At 41.1% G+C, this 23,390-nt stretch overlaps 1 protein-coding gene across 2 annotated transcripts in view; it reads left to right on the top strand.

Moving 5' to 3' along the window:
- The window catches only part of plppr2a (phospholipid phosphatase related 2a), an 87,986-nt gene that overhangs the window by 41,309 nt on the left and 23,287 nt on the right, over nt 1-23,390 (top strand). The window lies entirely within an intron of this gene.

Genomic DNA, 23,390 nt, shown 5'->3' with positions numbered 1-23,390 from the left:
TCGCTCGCCCGGTGTTCCGTGCTGATAGGAGAGTGAACTTGTGCGTGGGTGCTGATGCTGCTGGTTGAGTGCGGATAAAAGAAGAGACTTGTATTTGTGAGTAGGTGGGCGGCTTTTTTTGCGAGGGGGCGTGTGTGTGTGTGTGTGTGTGTGTGTGTGAAGAAAAAGGCTCTTGGTCACTGCTTTGATACAAAGGAATATGTATAAATTGCACATTTCTGGTCAAAATTATCTTTTTTTATGTTTTTTTCTTCAGTTTGTTGAGTGTTGCTCTTTAATGAGTCGGGGGACTTGGTTATTCTCAAAAAGTTCTGTGCATGAAAGAAATAGCATAAGGCAAATTGATACATGACACAGGAGAAGAGCCTTGATGACAAATCTGAGAATGCTGTGAGACTTTACTGAGATCTCTACTAAATCTCTGGAAGACACTACAGATCACTGGGGTCTTTTTCAGGAGAAATAAGCACCTTTGTCTTCACATTTATTTTGCAATCATCTGTAAATATGGCTCAGAAATATGGTCTATAATGTCTTTAATTATTATGGCTGTATTTCTGGCATATTTCCCCCACCAAGATATTGATAACCTCAACTGCCAATATGTAGCTTGCATGTGACACCACAGGAAGCAGCCATCAGACGATTTTCAAGAATTAAGAAAGTGTTTTAGGAAAACAAAGACATGGTTTGTGTGTGTGTGTGTGTGTGTGTGTGTGTTTTAAATCAGCCGACCAATCAGGTTGCATCTTAGGGGCTAGTGAATTTAACCATGTTTTAAGAATCCAAAATCAAAACCAAACAGACCAATCAACCTACATTTGAGAAGTAATCAGTAGAGCAGCATGTCTCGGGAATCAAGGATTACATTCATGTACATTCACGCAAAAGCTCTAATCCAGGGTGATTCACAACTCCAGTCGTGTTACAGAAGCAACTGCATTTTTACGAGTCGTGTCCCAGGATCGGTGTGTGGTGTGCAAACCCAGAACTGTACCCCGGTCTGTTGTGTTAAAGTCAGTGGTGTTACACACACCACACTACACCAAGGCCAATGGTTTATTATTAACTTTATTTACTAGAGATGTACCAATCAATCAGAGACACATTTAGATATGGCCAATATTGTTGACAGGTATTTGATGTATTTATTTTGACTATTAAATATTTTCTTGACCTCCTTTTAAGTCACTGTATTCTAGATGGTTTCTGGACAGTCATGAAATCTTTATGCACTGGCACCTGGCAAATACCTACAGAAAAAACACTAGATATCATCTGTGACTACCCATCGCCATATGATTGCCTCTCTAATATTTAGCATAAATATTACTCATATTGCAAATCATTACGTACTGAACTAGATTAAATCATTTAAACATGCATTATTTTTCTATTATCATCAAAACATTGATGATATCAACATTTCTACATCGCACGATATGCTGAGAATATAGTAGTTATCATTCACTGATATTTATCATATCACTTCATTAATTATAACCATATTGCACACCTTAGCAAATGCTTAGCAAAAAAATAATAATAATAAAAACAGTGTTAATGGTGTAAACCTTTTTAAATGGTGCCCTATTTCTTGTAGAAAACTGCAGGTAACAGATTGTGAAACCACATGGATTTACCACCTGCCTTTTGCAGGATGTGTTACTTGGTTGTGTGTGTGTGTGTGTGTGTGTGTGTGTGTGTGTGTGTGGCGTGCACATGTATGCTAATGAGTGAGTTGGCCAGAGAAGTGCTAAAGCCTGAGGAGAGGTGTGTATGTATGATGCATGTGGTTGTGTCTAAATGTGTGAATGCACACAGGCAGCCAACGTGAAAACATACTGACAGACAGAGCACAACCGAGAAGAAGCAGAGCTCCTGATAACGTAAAGAGAAAAGTAAAGGACAAATTAAAACATCAGTCGTGTGGATATCTTAGGGGCATAAATAGCAAAACAGAACTGGACATGGACACTGTCAAAGTTAGCCTAGAGAGGGAGTGAGTGAGTGAGTGAGTGAAAGAGAGAGAGAGAGAGAGAGAGAGAGAGAGAGAGAGAGAGAGAGAGAGAGGAGTGAAAGAGAGAGAGAGAGGGAGAGAGAGAGGAGAGAGAGAGAGAGAGAGAGAGAGAGAGAGGAGAGAGAGAGAGAGAGGAGTGAAAGAGAGAGAGAGAGAGAGAGAGAGAGAGAGATGGAGAGAGAGGGAGAGAGTGAAAAAGAGAGAGAGAGAGGGAGAGAGAGAGGAGAGAGAGAGAGAGAGAGAGAGAGAGAGAGAGAGAGAGAGAGAGAGAGAGAGAGAGAGAGAGAGTCAGTGAGCATAAAATATGCAGCACCTGGTGCAAACTCTATGTCTGCAAGGGCATTCACAAAAAAAGTCAAAGTGAATCAATCAAAGACAGGGACCCACAAAATAAAAAATAAAAAAGGCTAATTGAGCACTGTGTTTTTGAGCAGAAACAAAAATACTCAGGTCACATTTTTGCTTATTAAGTAGTAGTAAAAACAGCTTGTGAAGGAAAATGAAAATTGATTTTTAACGACACCAATGTCCAAAATGTGTATAAATGGTCAACTTTATTTTATTTTTAAATAAAAAAAGAAAAGGTTCTTGCTCCACCCACATTAACAAGGACGCCTCGGTTCATGACCTGCCGACAAGAACGATCAGAATGTCCCATCATTCTCTGTGGCATCACGAACATGCCTGCCCGAGGTGACGGCTGAGGAATGTTTTCCTACAAAACACAAACCCATTCTTTGTGCTCTTGCTACTGAGAAACCACCATGGCCAATGACAAACCAGCACTGGGTTTGTGAGAAGCAGCAGCTCTCTTCAGTGTTCTCTAAAGTGATGGAATAACATTCAGTATATTTAGGATGAGTTGGGATGGTATTTGTGATCATCCAGTATCAGTCCTGACCTCACTATTGTTTTCATGGCTGAATGTCATCAAATGTTCATAGAAATGTTTTAAAAATGTGTAAAGCCCTATTACAGAAAATTTAATGTAATAATGTAGTTTCTGCAGCAAAGATTGCAGGGGTGTGTCCTTGTCTATAACGTTTAAATCCACCGACAGGTTTAAGATACTGTCTCAAACACCCTGCCCTTTAGGGATGTTTCTCCCAGAATTACAAATTTTGTAGATACACTGTCTTCATAAACCCATAGACGCAATGTGACTCTGCCTCAACCAATCCACAAAAGACCACAAAACAGAACCTGACCCAGATTCAGTCAAATAGATACTGCAGGAAAAACGTGACCTAAACTAAACCCAAACACACAGCCCAACCTGACAAGCCTCAGATTCAAACAATTAGACTCTGCCTGACTCAACCTTGAGAAATGAAACACAGAACCAGACGTAACTTACACTCTTCTAATCAAAACAGAACACAAAGCCTGACCTGAATTCAACCGCTCAGACACAACAGGTGCCCCACACTCAGACCAACAAAAACAAAGCTCAGATGCCATCTAAACTAGACTCAACATCAGGGGTCTTCAAAAGGTTCACGTAGTGGTGCAATGGTTCTTAGGGTCCCTGCAGTGATCCGTATGGTTTCACCTGTCCTTGTTATTCGGCTGTGTCTGGGGGCATTGCCACATGGTCGAAACACCACTATATTAGTGCATTCGATGTGACCTCAGCAGAACGACAAAGTTACAGAAACAACTGGCAACATCTAACTATATCTACCAGTTTACCCCCAGTGATATATTCTTAGTGACATGTGAATACAGTACAGTAAGTCACCCTGAGTATCTACAAGGTTTTACTTTGTTTTTAAAGTTTAAAATGTACAAAAAATATATTATGATGCATTATACAACCGTTAGTTCCTGTCATGCACTCTGATTGGTAGAGAAGCGTTCTAATAAAATATATTTTGTGTTAACAGTATGGTTAACAATGGCTCAGAGGAGTCATATGGTGGTTGTGATAAAAACATGCTGTTATTATGGAATATCAGCATGGATAGAACACTTCTCACCCAATCAGGTTGTGTGAACTGTTCTAAAGGGTGGGTCATTTATGTGGATACACCTTAATAAAATGGGAATGGTTGGTGATATTAACTTCCTGTTTGTGGCACATTAGTATGTGGGAGGGGGGAAACTTTTCAAGATGGGTGGTGACAATGGCGGCCATTTTGAAGTCGGCCACTTTTGATCCAACTTTTGTTTTTTCAATGGGAAGAGGGTCATGTGACACATCAAACTTATTGGGAATTTCACAAGAAAAACAATGGTGTGCTTTTAACGTAACTTTATTCTTTCATGAGTTATTTACAAGTTTCTGACCACTTATAAAATGTGTTCAAAGTGCTGCCCATTGTGTTGGATTGTCAGTGCAGTCCTCTTTTCCCACTCTTCACACACTGATAGCAACACCGCAGGAGAAATGCTAGCACAGGCTTCCAGTATCCGTAGTTTCAGATGCTGCACGTCTTGATGGTATGGTGTGGTGTATGGGGTACAAAGATAGTGGGGCTATTCTTCATCAATGGAAACCTCAAGGCCACTGGATGTTAAATTGCTACACGATGATGTGTTTTCCTCTTTATGCACTGAAGCTGGCACGTTCCCTGAGTTTTTCCAGTAAGATGGTGCACCACCACATTATGGGTGTCAGGTCCGAGCATTCCTAGATGAACAGTTTCCTGGAAAGTGGATTGGTCGTCGTGGGCCAGTTGAATGGCCCCAAGATCTCCCGATCTGACCCCTTAGACTTTTATCTTTGGGGTCATCTGAAGGCAGTTGTCTATGCTGTGAAGATACGAGACGTGCAGCACCTGAAACTACGGACACTGGAAGCCTGTGCTAGCATTTCTCCTGCGGTGTTGCTCTCAGTGTGTGAAGAGTGGGAGAAGAGGGTTGCATTGACAATCTAACACAATGGGCACCACTTTGAACACATTTTATAAGTAGACAGAAACTTGTAAATAACTCATGAAAGAATAAAGTTACGTTAAAACCAAGTACACCATTGTTTCTTTTGTGAAATTCCCAATGAGTTTGATGTGTCACATGACCCTCTTCCCATTGAAAAAACAAAAGTTGGATCCAAAATGGCCGACTTCAAAATGGCCGCCATGGTCACCACCCATCTTAAAAAGTTTCCCCCCTCCCATATACTAATGTGCCACAAACAGGAAGTTAATATCACCAACCATTCCCATTTTATTAAGGTGTATCCATATAAATGGCCCACCCTGTAGAAAATAAATATAATGCACTCTTTGACTGGGCTAGAAAGACTCTTTTGTGCAGAAGAAATGTATCTGAAGTAGTTTATTCTGCAGATTAGCGGTGTGGCTAATTTACTCAGCAGGTAAGTGACACTGATATTGTAGTAAGGTGCAGTAAGTGAATTGAGGCTGATCCAATCTGAGCAGTGAATGCAGTGCAGTGGAATACATTACTGTGACAAGCTACTTGTTGTGGAACTTTGGCTGTTAAGATTGTATTAGGATTAGAATTAATACATTTCATAAACATATCTGATGCCACCTTCACAGCTACTTTTATTTATTTCATACTTTATTACCCAAACTTTGTATAAAACTAATAGAACACTTGAGGTTGTGTATTATTGCGAAATAACAACTGAGATGGACTACAGAATCACAGCTGTATTATTTCATGATAATACACACCCTCTTGTGATCTATTGCTTAAATAGATGTTTCACATACATCACAGAGCAGAAATCTCTACAGAAATCTACCTTCCTTCAAGTTTCACCACAAAACTACAGTCCTTCTAACCAAGGTGCGAATTACACAATGACAACTGGGGGATCAAACTTGTTCTTCAGCTCCTAATAAACCAGAACAGTGCAGGAGCATGCTTCAGTAAACTGAAGTCTTGAAGTCCTTACAGAGTCTTGCTTGTTTACTGTAAAGTCTGCAGTACATTAATGATAACTCCATTACACCAGCTACTGTGTCACATACCACACCACAGCCTCTGTATTCAGGAGTCACCAACAATAGACAGTAGTGTAGAGCACAATCACACAATGATACTGGTTCTCACCACCGTACAGGATTTAGACCTGTACCTGACTGTTATTAAAGGCATAGACCACCCATATTATATTAATATTATATTAAATTAAACTCATATTTTACAGAGTCTCTTCCACAGGAACCATGTGTGACTTAGTTCTAAATAAACTGGAATAAAGTCACTGAAAGTCACTGTAGTTTAGGCTTGGGTTCTATCTCAGTCAGTCACACTGGGACCAGTACAGCGTCTACAGTGTGAACTGTGAAGGGAGGAGTGGTGGAAGGCCTTTATACAGAAGCTTGGCTATTGTTAGTCTCCAAATTAAACTCTCTTTTTTAATCCAATGTGCCTCAGCCATGTGCTTTAAGTTTCTAGATGAATGTATTGATTCACTGCAGTGATATTTGTGTTTACTGTAGAACCACTCACAGCAGCAACTAATACCTCACTACTACAGCCACTAGATTATGAAGTTTTCAGGTTCTTGGTCAATTTTTCCCTTCCACATTAAAATAGTGCATACATTACTTTGAGCTTGTAGTTGATGTTAAGTTCCTGATGAGTTTCATACGTTTGTGCTTGTGTTGTACAGAAAATACAGTCCACATTAATAATAAACATAACTTCTTATTTGTATGTTCTGTTCCACATTAAATGTAGTGTTCGAAGCACCTAAAAAACACATCTTCAGCCTGAAACTTGTGAGTCGTTTACTGAAGGCAATAAAGTGTTTTTGGGGCGGCACAGTGGTGTAGCAGGTCCACCACCAGGGACCTGGAGGCTGTGGGTTCAAGTTCTGCTCCGGGTGACTGTCTGTGAGGAGTGTGGTGTGTTCTCTCTGTGTCTCGGTGGGTTTTCTCCGGGTGACTGTCTGTGAGGAGTGTGGTGTGTTCTCTCTGTGTCTGTGTGGGTTTCCTCCGGGTGACTGTCTGTGAGCAGTGTGGTGTGTTCTCTCTGTGTCTGTGTGGGTTTCCTCCGGGTGACTGTCTGTGAGGAGTGTGGTGTGTTCTCCCTGTGTCTGTGTGGGTTTCCTCCGGGTGACTGTCTGTGAGGAGTGTGGTGTGTTCTCCCTGTGTTTGCATGGGTTTCTTCCGGCTGCGCTGGTTTCCTCCCACGGTCCAAAAACACAGATAATCTCATAGCTACACACGTTGGTAGGTGGACTGGCTACTCAAAAGTTTCTATAGGTGTGAGTGAATGTGTGTGGCCCTGTGTGTGCCTTGCACCTAATGATTTCGTCTAGGCTCCAGACCCACCACAACCCTGAACTGGAAAAGTGGTTAAAGACAATGAATGAATGAAGAAAGTGTTTTTAAAAATGTAGCTAGCTACGTACACACAATGCCTTCTCTGGCCTGTGCAGGTGCTGCCTTAATGAGGACGCAACCCACGTGAAATCGTATTTCAAGATTCTCCCAGGCATGGGTATTGTAAATTTATAGAAAATTTTTATCATTATCGGATAAGAAGGATGTATGTTTCAACCCCCAAAAACGATTGCTTTTACCCTCTTTTTAGGGGTTTTCAAGGGTCGGACCCCCCTTCTAATTAAAAGGCAGTAATTGGATAATGGATAATGTTGTGTGGTTAGCAATGGGTGATAAAGCATGCAGAAAATAGATTTCCTGGAGTTTGCTTAATAACCATTGCTTTGTATCTAGATACAATAATCACTGAGATACTTTGGCCAAAAATAGAGCATTAATATTATTTTTTGATGTTGTTGTCTAAGCGAACTGCTATCTAGCGAACACCTGTTCTGTCAGGGCGAGCGTACACAATTTCTCCATCTGCACCAGAGGGCACTGTGTCTCCCAGTTAAACCTTAGGGGCACATTTGGCTCACTAATTATTCCCATCAAATATAGCTTTCATACTTTAAAGCCAGAGCTCTTTATCACCCACCAGGATAGAAGACAGAGGGCAAATTAAGTGGCAAAATGAAGTCCTCCAACACTTTTCAGCCACTGACGAGGCCCACACTTCTCCACTGTTCTCCTCTTGCACTCGCTCCTGACCTTTTCTGCCAGTAGACAGTAGGACAATTGACCATTCGTTTAAACTCCCCTCATGCATTATGTATGAGGTATAATTGTGTTTCAGCCCGTGGATTCTCAAGCTGGCACTAGCTTTTAGACATCCACAAGTGATACATTCACACCCTGCGCTCTGTTTTCTTTCTCAATCCTCACTGTAGGGCATACTGTTATCAAACAAAAAAAGAAGGCTATAACTTTTATAATTTGCAGTTTGTAATAGAAATTGACTCATCAGGACCCTCCCTTATTTTAGAAGAAAACCTGGGCGAGTTAGTGTCTGGAGATATTTCTCATTGTTGCAGATTAATTTTCGTAGATCATTGATGTTGACAGACATAATCAAATAAAGAGTGACATATACCCTTCGTCAGCTCTATTTTACATGAACTAATAAAACAACAGTTCACAGATGACCAAGAAATAACTTCAGCTGAGTTCAGTTACTCATGGTTCCCTGGACAATGTGCATGAAATGGTTGTGATTCCAGGGGCTCTCGAGTGGTGCAGTGGTTTTAGCTTTGGCTCTATCATAAAGAGAAGCAGAGTGTGCATCTCGTAGCTCTACCTAGCAATGACTATTGTCAGCTGATAGAATAGATCTAGGCAGTTCTCCTTCCGCATGTTTTTAACAATTAGACAAAATGCTTGTGTTTCCTGTGGTCCTCTGTAGATATGGGTCCATTAAAAAAATGTAAATACTCTGCAGTTTGCACTTTAATACAACAAAATATTCAAAAGCTACAACAGGTTCAAACAGCACTTTAAAATATTCATGCGAAATAGGGAAAAACACAAAAAGCTGAGGGTTAAAATGTAAAAACATTAAAAAGCAATAGCTTTTAAATGCCTTCCTGTCATCGACTATTTTTTTTGTGTCCCTCCTCTTGTGTTAATGCTTGGCTCAGCAGGGGCTGTGGTTGTCATTCATGCTGGAATGTTCCAGAGCTCTGTACCTTTCTGAACCGCCAGGTGGTCAAACTTCCATTGTGGTCCAGCCCTGTTCTGTCAGTAGCAGTTGAATCAGAAGCACTTTTTGGCTTTTGACATGTTTCTGTGTCTGTGTCAGTTCAATTATTCCCTAAAACAAATGAACTTTCCACAGCTGCATTGTCTTAACGTTAGGCTGCTAGTCTTCCAGCTGTCGTCCCTTAGGCTCTTGTTGTGTTGACATTAATTCTGGAGTGTTCACACACATATAGCTTCTATAGCTCTATTGTTGTCACACATATTACACAGTATTCCTTCTTTCTTTATGTAGGTCACACACTTCACTGCAGTAACAGCCTCCTCACTTCTTGGAAGTCTTTATGCTATAAACTTGAAAAAGTAAGTGCACATTTTTAATATTGAAGTAAAGAGTTTTACCCAATAGATACACACCGTTTCACAGTTATAGACTATTGTTTATCTTTGGCACTGCATACTTTGTTCGCTTCTTTTCACCCTGTTCTTCAATGCTCAGAAACCCCATAGACCCATAGCAGGTATGATATGGGTGCTGGATTATTGTCAGTGCTGCAATGAAACTGACGTGGTAGTGATAGTGTGTGTGTGCATTTTGCAAGATCAGACACAGTGCTGCTGTAGCTTTTAAACACTGTGCCACCTCAGTGGCTTTTAAACTAGACATGAATACCTTGTGAATCCACTATTTAAAGGCACATTTTTTGTCAGCCATCCTTGCATCCTCCATACATGTTTGCAGGACCTATCTTTTTGTTTGTTAGACAATTCTACTATCACATTATTACATCAGTGTTACAGGACAATATGAGTGTGTTTTTGGGGGGGATATGCAGTGTACAAAAGTTCCTTTATATGTACAGGTAGCTGTCATATGTAAGTTTTCTTATTTTCATAAAAAATCAGGACATAATGTGTGTTGTTTTAAAGAATCAGTGGAAAGGTTCTTTAAGGAATCCACAGAGGTTCTTTTATGGCATCCCACCTGTGGTTGGTAAAGATGGTCAGATCAGGACAAAGGGTGAGTAACAGCATATATTCTGAGGAAACATGCTGTATTATACATCAACACTGTCAGAGAAAATCCCACCCATCACAGCTTTTTTGGCAGGTTCATTGCTTTGATGAAAGTCTTATATCTGCCTTGTGGGAGTGTACTGTATAGAGAATTGAAGCTTATACATCATACAGTGGAGTATCAGGGTAAAAGGACACCGGCTGTTAACTCATTGAAACTTTCTTGAAAGAAACTCCTTAAACATCCAAAGGAACCCAGCGTAGTAACGACTCTATTCCTACTGTTAGCACAAATGTATCTTCTTTTTACTTAACTTTACCATTAAAATCTTGTACATCAGTGATAAGCATTAACATATTTGTATTGTAAAGCATGAATTCATTTATTGTCTGTAACCACTTACCAGTTCAGGGTCGCGGTGGGTCTGTCTGGAGTGTGTGCTTAAGTCCTTTGCAGTGCAACACACACTCACGCACTTACGCACTTCTATATACACTTCTTGAGTAGCTAATCAACCTACCAACATGTTTCATGGACCGTGGCTGGAAACTCATGGAGACATAGGGACAACCCACCAATCTCCTCACATACAGTCACCTGGAGCAGGGCTTGAACCCAGAACCCAGGACTATGGAGCTGTGTGACAGCTACACATCTGTTGTGCCACTGTGTCGTTCTAAATCATGAAATTGTGAATAAAATAATAATATTCCAAACGAGTAAATAATTTTGCACTTTGCATAGCTTTTATATGAAAAAGATATAATACAGAAAGTAACTTAGGGATGTAACATATGAACAAGGGTATTCAGTCACTAAGCATATGTTAATAAAATTACAGCAAATTTTCTAAAATTGTTTTTTAAAATTATTACAATTTTTCTAAAGATAAAAAGAGGGCGACGCAGCAGGTAGTGTCACAGGTTGTGGGTTCGAGTCCCGTTCCGGGGTGACTGTCTGTGAGGAGTGTGGTGTGTTCTCTCTGTGTCTGCGTGGGTTTCCTCCGGGTGACTGTCTGTGAGGAGTGTGGTGTGTTCTCCCTGTGTCTGTGTGGGTTTCCTCCGGGTGACTGTCTGTGAGGATTGTGGTGTGTTCTCCCTGTGTTTGCATGAGTTTCTTCCGGCTGTGTCTCTCTGTGTCTGTGTGGGTTTCCTCCGGGTGACTGTCTGTGAGGATTGTGGTGTGTTCTCTCTGTGTCTGCGTGGGTTTCCTCCGGGTGACTGTCTGTGAGGAGTGTGGTGTGTTCTCTCTGTGTCTGCGTGGGTTTCCTCCGGGTGACTGTCTGTGAGGAGTGTGGTGTGTTCTCTCTGTGTCTGCGTGGGTTTCCTCCGGGTGACTATCTGTGAGGAGTGTGGTGTGTTCTCTCTGTGTCTGCGTGGGTTTCCTCCGGGTGACTGTCTGTGAGGACTGTGGTGTGTTCTCCCTGTGTCTGCGTGGGTTTCCTCCGGGTGACTGTCTGTGAGGAGTGTGGTGTGTTCTCCCTGTGTCTGTGTGGGTTTCCTCCGGGTGACTGTCTGTGAGGAGTGTGGTGTGTTCTCCCTGTGTCTGCGTGGGTTTCCTCCGGGTGACTGTCTGTGAGGAGTGTGGTGTGTTCTCTCTGTGTCTGTGTGGGTTTCCTCCGGGTGACTGTCTGTGAGGAGTGTGGTGTGTTCTCCCTGTGTCTGTGTGGGTTTCCTCCAGGTGACTGTCTGTGAAGAGTGTGGTGTGTTCTCCCTGTGTCTGCATGGGTTTCCTCCGGGTGACTGTCTGTGAGGAGTGTGGTGTGTTCTCCCTGTGTCTGCGTGGGTTTCCTCCGGGTGACTGTCTGTGAAAAGTGTGGTGTGTTCTCCCCGTGTCTGCGTGGGTAATGAATCAATAAAAAAAGATAAAACCTGAGACTCCTAACAATAATACAGAGGAAGGTAGACCCTCAAACTGCTTTCATCACATTTAACATACTTAAATATTTCATTTTTAACAGACATGATATTTTGTTGATCTGAAAAGACTTGAGAAATATTTCTGTCCATTGATCCTCTGTGAAAAGCTGAGTGACAGAGTCACATTGTAGAAAACACAGTGTAGCATTGAAAATACTGTCACTGTGAAAAGAAAATAGACTAAACAAAGCAAATGTGCAATGGAACAAAGCAAAATATAACTTTGTGCTTAAAATTGACCAAATTGTGCTGAATGGCTATATAAAAAATAGTCTATGACTTTTTACAATGAGCGTAAGAAATGTCTGCTGTAAAGAGTCTCTATGCTAGCACTTATATCTGTTTAATTAGACTGATGTAGCTGATTGTGGAGGAACAGCATTAGCATGAGTGGGTGAGCTGATGAAAGATACGATAGCTCAACACCTTGGCAACAAACGTCATATCACTGCATGATCAAAGACCACAAAAAGCGCTGAATCAGATCAAAAAGTCAAATGTTTCAAAGGAATTGGTTCATAAATAATGATACCATGTGCCTCAAATACTTGTCTGTGTTGACTGTTAAACTGCATGTTTCTGAACTCAAGGCACAACATAAACGTATATTAAAGCTCTTAGCCATGGGGTTAAATGTCACCTTAAAAAAGCTCACACCCTACTAGGCACTGTACTGTTATATGGATTGTAAAAAAGTTAGCCATATTACTACAAGCTTAACTCAGGACATGTAGCCAATCAGCAATGGTTTTGAACTGTTAATTATTAAGTGTTTTTAGCGAGAGCACATTAACTAAAACATGTTTGTTATATATAACACTGAACAGAGAGGGTAATGGAACCAATCCACCAAGGATTACACCCAGTGTCAAATTAAAAGTCATGGATGTGATGATTAGGCCATGGCAACTTAAAGTCTTCTAAGCTGTAGCGCCCTGCTGGCTGAATGAACCTGGGGAGACTTTGGGCATTACTCTGTGATGTAGATATGCTGCGTACATCAAACAATCACTTCAGATTTATTCTTTGGCAACTGACGTTGTCAGAAAGCTGCCCAGTAACAGTAGTGGTAGATAAGCCAATAACATATATTTAAAAAACAAACAAACACTAAGGTTTCTGATATCAGACAAATTTCAGGACGTGTAAAATATGTTTAATTAAAAAAAGAAGAATATAATGTTAATATAAGTATTATATGAACTATATAAATTATTATATCCTGTCTGTGAGGAGTGTGGTGTGTTCTCCCTGTGTCTGCGTGGGTTTCCTCCGGGTGACTGTCTGTGAGGAGTGTGGTGTGTTTTCTCTGTGTTTGCGTGGGTTTCCTCCGGGTGACTGTCTGTGAGGAGTGTGGTGTGTTCTCCCTGTGTTTGCGTGGGTTTCCTCCAGGTGCTCGGTTTCCTCCCACAACCCAAAAACATATATATTCAGATCCCACTCTCAATGTTGGCTCCAGCATCCATTTGTATGTCATGAATCTACTGTTGGAAAATATCTACATATAATACAATACAAAAGGAGACATTAATATTTTGGTATATGGTTTATTTACTAAAATTAATATCTAAATTAGCCTTGTATATGTGTTGCAAAACTACTAGACTTTAGAAACCAAAAATATCTTAATTCTGATCTTAACAGTACACTTCATCAGTTTTATCCCTTTGTCGTTAAGAGACTCTCAAGCCATTATCTATCTATCTACGTATATCCAGTGTTTTACTTTCTGCTACAAATCTGATTCATCTCAGCAGCAGCCAAGTCCTTCATTAGCTGTATCAGGTACAGACAAAGCACTACGCTGTGCCCTCTACTGTGTGTTTAGTGTTATTTCTGTATCTCGTGTAGTTAAGTCTTATGATAAAGGCTTTTCGGTTACAGCCCTGTCTCCACAATTACCCCCCTCAGTCTACAGCCTGGCATCTCCCTCCACCCGAATAACAAATCTCATTAATCACTCTGGAGAAAACAGCCATTAGAAGACTCATTAGTGCTCCCGTGCAGACAGCAGCGCCTCCGAGTTCTTCATGAATGAGCGCCTACTGAATCCGACTCAGTTCTGTTTTCTTGCCCTAAAGATGTATGGAGATTTGCAAGCCTCATAAAAATAGTCTTGATTTTCATGCCATGCTTACGACACACTGCAGTTAATAGTTTCATTTACCACACGAGTCACGGCTCATTAGACACAATCCTAATGTATTTGAATCCAAAGATTAAAGAAAATAAACCACAAAGGTCTTAAAGAGATTTAAACATATTCAACAGATTCTCAGAGTGTTTCTGTCTGGAGCAGCTGCACATGAACCTGAAGTCTTCATGCGTAAGGTAGAGGACTATAAAACCCCCAGCATTGGGCTGTGGAGCAGAGGCAGAGTGTACTCTGGGGTGATGGAGCAAATTATACAACATCTGAACCTGATCTCATCAATGTTCTCACGGCTCATGCCATCAAATGCTCACAGAAATATTTGAAGACTGAAGAAGCGATGACTGCAGTAAAAGGAAACAACCTCCCTAGTAACACCTGAGATTTCAGAAAGACTGTTGACTGTTTATGTAAAAAAAGAATGCTAAGATGGTTGTTCTGTTTGTATCAGTCAGTCCAATGTCTGGAAAGAGTCCATCTAAAGTGATAAAGGCATGTGAATTATTTTCATATGAAATGATTATGACTTTATAGACGATGATACATTCTTTGGCTACATTTTCCTTATTCCTGTTCTAATGTGTGAATTATTTTCCTATTTAGAGTCATACTGCATAACACAGATAGATGGTGTCTACTGTAAACAAGGGTTGGTCTGTGACAACGCATGTGGATTATTTTTGCCTCGTTTTAATCGACTGTTGTACGTTTATGGCAGATGACCTATGTGACTGCATTGTGTTCGGTTCATCTGCATACTGCAAGAGGCTGTGCTTAGCCCCGTCAGTGCCTAGAGTCATTTATCTAACTGAATAATGCCCCCTGCACTTCACAGATGTGTGTGAGCTGGTTGAACTAGTGGTGAATGTGGGAGCATTAAATGACCTTATTGTTCACATGAATAATAGCTGTCACCTCCCTGTCATTTCTGTGGTGGGTCAGTCCTAAAGCTGGCCACCAATCACAACAGCAAGGTGCTTCTTGCCAAAGGTGCAATATCTCTAATGTGTGCTCACAACTCTTTTATAAATATTGAAAAAATAGGCCATTTTCAGATGTAATATTTAATTTAAAAATAATTTCAAATTATTTTTGAATAATGTGTATTATTCAAAAAAATTATTATGTGTACTCCCCTATCAGTGGAATAATAGTGAATTTAGAGAATTACATCACTAGTGCACAGTGACTATACATCCCTCTGTTGGTCCAAGAAAGAGAGAGATAGCCCTCAGTTTGGGGGGGGGGGGGCAGGCTGTGGAGGAGTGACTCCACCTGGGGCAAGTGAGGCAGATGGCAGCTCTGAGGCGAGGGACCACTGGCATTTCTGCATATGTCACCCTTGGCATCTCACCATCTCTACAGCACTGCTTCCTTCCCCAGGCCAATAGGAACAGTGTTTACATTTTTGCATATCATCAGTATCCAATTAAAAACATGTATCTCCATTTTTGTGGAATTTTAGTTTATGTAGTGCTCCAGAATTACTTGGACTTCTTACATTGACTTCAACTGAAAGTTAAGAAGGTTTTATCCTTCTAATGCAAAGTTATTATTTTGGTGGATACATATTTTTAATTGGACAGCGACTGTATGCGTGCTGGGTCTACGCTGTAATTTTACACAGTTATCCATGAGCGCACACTCAGTTAAAGCTATTGTTTGGCTGCAAGTCAGATTTACTCTTTGGAATGCATATTTTGTTCAATTAGAGTAACAAAAAATGTTCTATGTATTTGTTTCTTGTTCAGAAATGCATTTCAGGTACTAAGTAAAATATACATACACACATTGTTAGCTTTGTGAGATCACATTTTTGACAAATAACAGCAAAAAAGTTGACAGGGAAAGGTGAATATTTCCTTAGTCTCATATCTTTCCTTGCAAAACTGAGGCGTTTTAGCTGTTTGAACACAGGAGGTCCTCGGGTTACGTCAGTCCCGAGTTACGATGTTTCGTGGTTACGACCCATCTCCCATTCACTGTATAAAGCCTTGTTCCGACTTAAGTGGTTTTGCGTCGTAAACATCATAACGTGAACTTTGTGTGTGGTGTGTGCGGCGTGGCGGAAGAATACACGGTTACGCGGCTCGGGACCGAGGAGGATAGGTGTGAGGATAGGATAAGTGCTTACAGTATGTTATTTACGTACAGTGTGTACGTATGTTCCGACTTACACCAAAAATTGGTTTACGACGTGACGTAGGAACGGATCAACGTCGTAAGTCGAGGACCCCCTGTATATGAATGTAATGTACTAATCCGATATTTGGCATTTTTGGCAGGCACTCTTATCCAGAGTATTACAGGTATGCCAGTGCAGTGTTAGGAGTCTTGCCCAAGGACTTGTGCTATTGGTGTAGCACAGACTGGTCACCCAGACCTGGAATCGAACCAGGTTTAATCACACTCACAAAACGCATGATGAAGGTGATTAAGACACAGCAGTGATGATAGAGTTTTTAATCATTGTGTACACTCACTGTTCACTGTCCACACCGCAGTGACACTAAATGGTTTAAAAACTCCAGCAGCACTGCTGTGTCTGATCCACTCTACACCAGCACAACACACACTAACACACCACCACCACGTCAGTGTCACTGCAGTGCTGAGAATGATCCACCACCACATCACACCTGCTCTGTGGTGGTTCTGTGGGGTCATGGCCATTGAAGAGCAGGGTGAAATAAAGCTAATAAGTATGCAGTCCAACAGATGGACCACAGTGTGTAATTACAGAAATACAAACGTCTCCTGTATAGTCAGGTGTGGAAATAAGGTGTTCTTTAATAATATTATCTCTGATTGATGTGTACTGTCAACCTCTAATCAAGGAAAAGGTGCAGATTCGCAAAGGTAAAATATGCTTTTGTCATGTACCCAAGAGTCACAAAATAATTCCTCAGTCTCTTGGATTTGTAACTTTTCTCTCTCTGTCTCTTGTTCTCTCTCCTCTCTCAATTTTTACTGTCTCTTTTCTCACATTCTGTTTTTTCCTCCACTTTTCAATCTCTTTTCTTCTTTTCTTTTTTTACTGCTTTCTTTCTTGTATTTCTCTCCCTATCTATCTCTACCTCTCTTTCTGTTTCTCTATCTCTCTGTGTAGTTTCTCTCCTCGTCAATGAACAGAAATTCCACTGAGAGAAGCGTGTGCTCGGATGACTCACGCTAGCTATTGCGCTACCTCAACAAACGCAGCGGCTTCCTCTTTAGAGCACATCTGATTGAGCGCGATTCAAAGGGAGATAGCAGAGAATAAAGAAGAACACAATCACGCTGAAAATGGCTCACCCTCTCAGCTACTTTCATACAGCTGTTCGACCAGCGGAGCAGGGGTTTAACAAGAAAGAGGGAGAAGAAGAAAGAATGTAATAAAACAGGACAACAGTGGAGGAGGGAGAGAGAAGAGATGTTAACCTACTTTTACAACTTTAGTCAGAGATGTGCCGCTCCGATTTCTCAATTAATGGTATCTGTTATTTTATTGTTATTATTTTGTAAAACCTTTAGTAAAACTTCAGTTTTCTAGTCTATGTAGTCAATGGCAGTTCCATCCATTAGATAAGAGTCACAATAAAGACATGTTAAATGCCTCTAATATGCTGCTTTTCCACTGCATGGCACCTACTCGACTCGGCACGGCGCTTTTGCTTTTCCACTGTCCAAATCGGGTACGTTTTCAGTCCCACCTCACTCCGGGTTCCACCCGTGCTGATTAGGTACTAAATGGTGAGGTGTAAACCGTGCAGAGCGCTGATTGGCCAGAGAGACATGTCAATCACCACGGAATGCAGAGCTCATTCAAATCCAGCACAAACCGCCGCTTGTTAAATCTCTAAAGTTATAGCAGCTTTCACACTTATTTTTATCAAACTCACAACGGCAGCTAGTAACTTTACCTCGAGGTGTTTTGAAGAGGTTTAAATGCTCCTTGGTCGATGGGAGACTAAAATTTTCAATGAAAGCCGAACGTGCAACAAGTAAAACTGATCTGTGAGAACTGGGGCGCAGAGCTGTGTTCAGTCCAAAAAACAAAAACACCACGTGAGTACACGATGAGAACAGCGACTATTTACCGAATGGCAATGAGAACGGTGATTTTACTGCCACCGCTGTTGTGGTTTTCAAAGACAGCGATTCCTGTAACAGACAGGGTTTGTGACATCACTGGCTCCATTTCGCGGGGGAGCCCTGCCAGAGGAAAAGCAACAAGCTTTAAGCGTGCCGAGCCGAGTCGTGTAGAGACGGACCCATGCGGTGGAAAAGCACCTCAACACTACGGGACATCCGAACACTGCCCAGGTCTGCTATCAGGGGTGTAAACAGCAGGATAAACTAGAAGTTTAGCTTTATTAAACAGGTATATTTGACAGAGACAGGACCTGTGAGCAAGTCCAAATAAGCCATGTGTGACTACTAACATCTTTAAGCAAATGAAATATGATTAATTACTAATCTAGCTTCAACACACGGACCTGGCAACGTTTGTGATGGTAGTGAAAGCAGTGGAGTAAACAACTGTAGGGCAAATTTATTTCGCTACCAATCTCCTGGGATTTCCACGCTGTCTGCTATACCAACTAACAGACGCCTTCATTAGCATAACACTAATGATTGGGGTACAGCTATCCTACTCACTCAGAGAGAATGAGGAACCCCCCCGGCCCCATTTTTACAGACTCCTCCATTTCGTACCATGTGAAAATTTCTGGGAGACATCAATAGAAATGCTTCAGAATTACTTTATATTTACATATGTCACATTAACTTCAATAAATACTTTGATGTACATCATTTTAATTGGTTAATAACATCTCTAATAGTGTCAGATCCATTTAGATAATTATAATAGATCAAAGCACACTCTATAAAACACCAAGCACTTTTGTGAGTCGCTCTGGATAAGAGCATTTTGCTCTAAATGTAAACGTAGCACTAAAGCTTCTACAGTTAAAACCAGGGTTCAATTACCTGCTCAGGTAAGCATGCAACATTAAACAGCATGAGAGTCCTTGGGCAAGACTCGTAACACTATGTTTACATAGAACTATAAGTCACACTTACAAAGAGCACCTGCCAAAATCCTGTAGACATAAAGAACTTAAAACAGAACTTATATTCATTCATTCATTCATTCATTCATTCATTCATTGTCTGTAACCCTTATCCAGTTCAGGGTCGCGGTGGGTCCAGAGCCTATCTGGAATCATTGGGCGCAAGGCTCCTGCCCCCTGGAGGGGGCGCCAGTCCCTCACAGGGCAACACAGACACTCACACATTCACTCACACCTACGAACACTTTTGAGTCGCCAATCCACCTACTAATGTGTGTTTTAAGAGCGTGGGACGAAACCGGAGCACCTGGAGGAAACCCACGCAGACACAGGGAGAACACACCACACTCCTCACAGACAGTCACCCGGAGGAAACCCACACAGACACAGGGAGAACACACCACACTCTTCACAGACAGTCACCCGGAGGAAACCCACACAGACACAGGGAGAACACACCACACTCTTCACAGACAGTGGGAATTGAACCCACAACCTCCAGGTCCCTGGAGCCGTGTGACTGCGACACCTACCTGCTGCCCCATCGTGCCGCCCAGAACTTATATAGAACACAAAATGTAAATAAGTTTAAAGTTTTTTTAGGAGCTTTATTTTTGAGAGAGTATTATTAGCACACTGTGTTTTGAATGAATTTAGGGTTCAGGAAAGGGATTTTAAAAATGCTAGATGGGGTTAATAAACATTTTTAAATACATATGCAGTAAGTGATCTATCATGTTATGAATACACAGAGTTAGAAAGAGGCTCTGTGTAAATGACCACTGTGTGCTTTGGGATTGCCCTGTGTCCTGGACTTGAGACACGATCATAATGCATTTTTATGCTTATGAACTTCTGATTTGTTCATTTGGAAGAAAGAGGGAGTTCTTTTCTGCATCAGTTCATGATCGTTGTGTTTTTACTTCAGCAAATGTGTGGCAACATTTATCAAGTATGCACACACGCGCACACACACACACACACACACACACACACTTTATCCAGCCAAGCAAAGCCTGGTTTTATTCTTCGTACACAGGTGTCCCTCTAGATGTCTGTCCTAAATAGTCTCATGCTCAACTCATATGTGTTCACCCTTGTGTGAAATTTGTCTTCAGTCAGTTGTTAAAACAAATACATTTAATGTGCATCAGCAGAGAGGTGTAAAAAGACAAGAAAAAAAATGCCCTAGAAATCTCAAAAATGAAACCATTTTTGCTGCATTATTCTTGTATTTTAAAGCACCCAAAGGAAAAATATCCTTGAAGTTGGGGCAGATAAAGCTATGTAACTCTGTATATATATATATATATATATGTGTGTGTGTGTGTAGGAAGAGAGAGAGAGCTCTTTGCTAATTTCTTATCACCCTCTCTATTCAGTAATGTAAGCCTTTGAGTTGTTTACTTGCTTTGAGAAGCATACTTTCAGAAGCAGCTGTATTACATGCTGAGTCAAGAAGCCCACAACAAACAAACACATGTCAGGGACTGTAGAAGATCACAGGTGAAAGCTGGATGTGACAGAGAAAGAGTCGGGAGGGTGACACATAAGCGACATTATAGAACATGCAATATAAAGGCTCCCAAATGGTGCCGTGAGCTATGTGTTGTTGCTCTCATCAGAAATCAGGGCTTCAATCCCCAGGGGGTTCTTAGACCAAGACAAACCTGAGAGCAAGAGAGAACAATAAATGTAAATAATAAATGAAATACAAAATAAGCAAAGAAATTCACTCTGATGTAGTGGAAGTAGTATGCACACATTGCTGTGGCATTTGCACTACATAGCGGAGTCAATGATAATTCATTATTATTTAATTAATAATTAATTATTTAATTCATTTTGCTAAGCTCCATGTTTGGGAGCCATTAACTAATATGTAGTGTCTTTACCTGTCTTAATTTTAACTTAGACAAATAGGTCATCTTCACATATTATACAGCAAAAGTAGCTAGAATTAACTATTATTAATGAATTATGCTCATTGACCCGCCGTGGGTTCTTGACTCTGAAATGGAATCTGAACTAGAAGTTAAAATTCTATACAAGAAAGGTGCACACACAAACAAATAACCAAGGATTGGTTTTATCACACAACTGGTTTATTAATAATAATATCAAATAATGAATATTGATTAGACATTCATATAATAAAATGGATTACAGCGATATATGAGGGAAAAGGGAGATTAATATGTGAGGGAATTTCTCTATGATAATTATTGTCCTAAGTTCTAAGAAAGGCAATTGTTTATCCCAGCAAACTTTCAGTACCAACCCATGAGCCGTGAGAGACATGAAACCATGTGACCTTACGTATCCGGAGATGAACGGGGAGCATGACGCTGACGGTGCCTTCCGGCACGACTTCCTGGAGAATTGCAGACGCGGGCCTTGTAGGTTGCAACCGCGGGCGTTCATTTTCTCCCGAGGCTTTCAGACGCAGCCGTCGGAGCTGGTGGTGTTCTGAAGGTCTCTGTAGGGATTCTTCGTCGTCGCTGATCTGCTGCCTTGTGAGAGAGAGAGGCACGTCCATGCAGGTCTCTCCTGTGCAGGTTTCCACATCTCAGAGGGTCATTCTGAGGGTGCGTGCAGCAGTCCTCTTCGTGGCGTTGTCGTCGTTTGGAGGGTCAGAGGTCTAAGGTTGCTTTCATGCTCTGGGTGTGGCGTTGAAATTTTGCTAGCGTTAAACTATAGCTCTTCTTAATCTGTAGTTTCTATCTGGACCACGCTTTAAAGGTCCAAGACTGTTTAAGAAAGCCATGAGTCTGACGCCTGCAGAGTCATTTCCAAAACTCAGGTCATTTTACTCTTTTAGCCTTGAAAAAGCTAAAAGAGACAACGCCCCAAGTGTCTGGAGCCTTCAAGTGAAGAGTCGAACATCGGAGAAAAAGGGGCAGAAGCCCAAAAAGCTCGAAAAACCTTACAAAGCTCAAAAGCTGGAAAAAGCTTGTGTCATTTGGCGCCACAGGTTTTTAACTAGAGTTTAGAAAACCCGCCCCGAATACCTGATTCGTCCTCAATGAGGGAGAATTGGAGCTTTTCTTGCTCCTGATTGGCTGTTTCCTGTACCTTGGGAGTGGCATCACATAGAATTTATGACACTTGACAAGACAAAGACTTGACCATCCCTGAGTGAATACTTTGCAATATAAAAGATTATATGTTAACACAAAGTAATATAATTAAGAAAAAGATAACCATGTTTCTTTATAATTATTAACTAAACACATAGTATGTGACTACCTTGGTTCTACATAAATTCATATAAACAAAAATGACTTAAAACACATGTAAATTAATTCCACCTATTTTGATTGTCAAAACGGGATTAATTTCAAACAGTTGTGCCCATATACAACTTGTTTTCCATGTAAGAACTTTGGGATGTTTGAGTCTTTTAGAGTTAACAGTCTTTAAAAAGGTGTCCTTTAAAGAGGGCATTGTGGGTTTCAATCAAGATTGAGTCTCTGTGTCTCTCTGCATTCTTTCCTTGACCCTGGGGGTTCTTAACTCATAAAAAGGGTCTTTGGAGGGGGTTTTACGGGCCTGCTCTGGAGGTTTATCTCACCTTACGATCTTGGTTAGAGATGTCTCTGAAACGAGCTAAAGTTTGGGTATATCAAATCACATCTTCAGAAAGTCACAATTTCGTATTAGAAATTAATACACATTCATCATATCCACTACACTGACATATGCCATAGAATGGAAAGAAAATGCATTATGGTTTCTAATGGACTTCAAATATAATTTTATATATGTTAACAATTACACACTTTGCTGCGTAATCAATTATATATTAACTTTAGATTCCGTTTAAAGTCTGTACTGATTGTTTTTGCTTTTTTGCCAATCAATGTCCGGCACGGTGGGGCAGCAGGTAGTGTCTCTGTCACAGCTCCAGGGTCCTGTAGGTTGACTGTCTGTGAGGAGTGTGGTGTGTTGTCTCTGTGTCTGCGTGGGTTTCCTCCGGGTGACTGTCTGTGAGGAGTGTGGTATGTTCTCCCTGTGTCTGTGTGGGTTTCCTCCAGGTGCTCTGGTTGGTAGGTGGATTGGCTACTCAAAAGTGTCCATAGGTGTGAATGTGTGTGTGTTGTGCTGTGAAGGACTGGTGCCCTCTCCTGTGTGTGTTCCTAATTATTTGATCTTGGCTAGGCCACTCCATGACCTTAATGGGCTTCTTTTTGAGCCACTGCTTTGTTGCCTTGGCTTTATGT

The sequence above is a fragment of the Hoplias malabaricus genome, chromosome 13 (genome assembly GCF_029633855.1).
Source record: "Hoplias malabaricus isolate fHopMal1 chromosome 13, fHopMal1.hap1, whole genome shotgun sequence".
NCBI classification, from domain to species: Eukaryota; Metazoa; Chordata; class Actinopteri; order Characiformes; family Erythrinidae; genus Hoplias; species Hoplias malabaricus.
The sequence above is the reverse complement of the archived record's forward strand: the minus strand, read 5'-3'. Positions and strand labels throughout refer to the sequence as shown.